Source organism: Cyprinodon variegatus, unplaced genomic scaffold, assembly GCF_000732505.1.
Source record: "Cyprinodon variegatus isolate N-32 unplaced genomic scaffold, C_variegatus-1.0 Scaffold2301, whole genome shotgun sequence".
NCBI classification, from domain to species: domain Eukaryota; kingdom Metazoa; phylum Chordata; class Actinopteri; order Cyprinodontiformes; family Cyprinodontidae; genus Cyprinodon; species Cyprinodon variegatus.
The window spans coordinates 2,221-4,779 of NW_015152754.1; the positions used below are offsets into that span (position 1 = coordinate 2,221).

The 2,559-nt window shown below is 47.6% G+C and overlaps 1 long non-coding RNA gene across 1 annotated transcript; it reads left to right on the forward strand.

The window, feature by feature from the left end:
- The first annotated feature begins 2,083 nt into the window (after positions 1-2,083).
- Positions 2,084-2,559, forward strand: LOC107080764. The gene is made up of 3 exons (XR_001480982.1): positions 2,084-2,230; positions 2,308-2,363; positions 2,438-2,559. It is a non-coding gene; the product is annotated as an uncharacterized LOC107080764 (long non-coding RNA).

A 2,559-nucleotide genomic window follows, 5' to 3' on the forward strand; every position in this document is an offset into this window, starting at 1 on the left:
AGCATCTTTGGGATGTGGTGGAACGGGAGATTCCCATCTAGGATGTGTGGACGAAAAATCTGCGGCAACTGTGTGATGCCATCATGTCAATATGGACCAAACTCCCTGAGGAATGCTTCCAGCACCTTGTTGAATCTATGCCACCAAGAAATGAGGCAGTTCTGAAGGCAAAAGGGGGTCCAACCAGTTACTGGCATGGGGTACCTAATAAAGTGGCCGGTGAGTGTATGCTGTAATAATTGTAACCCTGGTAACAATATACACTAAACCTAATCTACCTCCTAATCTCCTTGCCGCCATGTTAGCAGCTGTACTAGCCGCTGTGTTAGCCGCTGTACTATCCTCTGTGTTAGCTGCTGTGTTAGTCGCTGTACTAGCCCCTGTGTTAGCCACTGTTAGCCGCTGTACTATCCTCTGTGTTAGCCGCTGTTTTAGCCACTGTGTTAGCCGCTGTACTATCCCTTGTGTTAGCCACTGTGTTAGCTGCTATACTAGCTGTACTGGCCACTTTATTAGCCACTGTGTTAGCCGCTGTACTATCCTCTGTGTTAGCCGCTGTTTTAGCCACTGTGTTAGCCCCTGTACTATCCCTTGTGTTAGCCACTGTGTTAGCTGCTATATTAGCCACTTTATTAGCCACTGTGTTAGCCACTGTACTAGCCTCTGTTTTAGCTGCTGTACTAGCCCAAGTGTTAACCGATGTGTTAGCCACTGTTTTCGCCGCTGTGTTAGCTGCTGTACTAGCCACTGTATTAGCCGCTGTGTTAGCAACACTACTAGCCGCTGTACTATCCCGTGTTAGCTGCTGTGTTAGCCACTGTTTTAGCCACTATGTTAGCCGCTGTACTATGCCTTGTGTTAGCCACTGTGTTAGCCGCTGTGTTAGCTGCTATACTAGCTGTACTAGCCACTTTATTAGCCACTGTGTTAGCCGCTGTACTAGCCACTGTGTTAGCCGCAGTTAGTTACTGTACTAGCCACTGTGTTAGCCTCTATACTAGCCACTGTGTTAGCCAAAAAAAAATATTTTCAGTTCAATGCATTTCAAAGCTAAACACTCCTTNGAACTATAGAAAGTAGAGCACATCAGCCCGGTTCTGAAGTTCTTCCTCTGGCTCCCTGTTGCTCAGAAAATAGACCCTCTTTAAATCCTGCTTTTAGTCTAGAAATCACCGCATATATCAGTACCTCAATCCATAACAGATCTATTGTCAGTGGATCTATCTTGCAGACCACTCAGGTCTTCCTTTTCCAGTCTAGTCCCCCATGTGGCTGACTAGGGTTCCAGTCCGGCCTATGTTCCATGTCTCCCCCCCTTTCCTTTCAGCCCCCTTTACAATAAATGAGTCAGTAGTGTTGGAACAACCTAAAATAAAGGGTGTGAATCTCATCATCTCATCTGATTTAGGTCTTGCCAAAGCGCTGTACTCCTACCAGGCTCAAAGTGCAGAAGAGCTTTCCTTCCAGGAGGGGGCGCTGATTCGTCTCATCCGCCGTACACATGGAGAGGTGTGTATTTTCTGTATCATGTTGTTGGTTAGGGTTAGGGTTAGTCCTAACCCTGTACCTAACATTATCTATGGTATAAATCACTTTAAACCGATCAGCAGATGGGTTTTCTAGGTAGCGTATGGCTCTAGGATCGTATTAAACCTCTGATCACGCTGCAAACAGGCTGGGGGGAACCTTCTGCTCTAACTGGAGGGGCTTTTATTGTAATCAGTTACATCAGATAACAGGATTATCCTGTAATGGAGTAAAGGACAGAACGATCCAGCAGGCGTTAGCCTGATGTGTTTAGCTTCAGCTCGGCAGTCAGCAGACGTAGAAAAGCTGCTCAGACAAACAGACACTCTCAATATGGCGGATTTTTGTTTTTTTAGATAGATGATGGATTTTGGGAGGGAGAACTAGATGGAAGAACCGGGGTATTCCCATCATTGTTGGTGGAGCCACTGCCTGATGAAGAGGAGGGGGATGAAGAGGAGGAGGTGCTGAGTATGAACCCTCCACATTTCTGATGGATTAATGTGTTTTTTTTTAATAATCGTTTTCTCACCAAATATTAATTATTTTTCTACCCAGCCTCTTCATTCTGCACCATCTCCTTGCTCACCCCCCCTCCAAATCCCCCCAGCTCCTAGTGCTGCTTCTGCAAGCACTGCTTCACCCCCTGGTGGCGAAGAGGAGCAGCAGCAGTCTGCTGACGTAGAGGAGCCGCTCACAGCAGGTCAGAGGTGCAGTCCTGAGTGTTTCCCTGTAACCTGTGATCCTCCTGATGCCATCATGCTTCTGCTGTTCCAACAGAGGCTGAAGCCAGAAGCCACACCCCCTCAGAGTTTCCCAGGGATCGAATTAGACCAGTACGTGTCACGTTGGTCCTACTTTACAGGGCGAGCAATGTTGTGTTCAGTGGACTCTGCTTGTGTCGTTTCAGTGCCGGGCCCCCCCTCCTCCACCCACCAGCTGTACTTAGATGGGAGACGTTAAACTTCACAGGAAGAAGCAGAGCTGCAGTGGTTGGCCTCCTTCATGTCCTCAGAGATGTTTTCCTGCCAT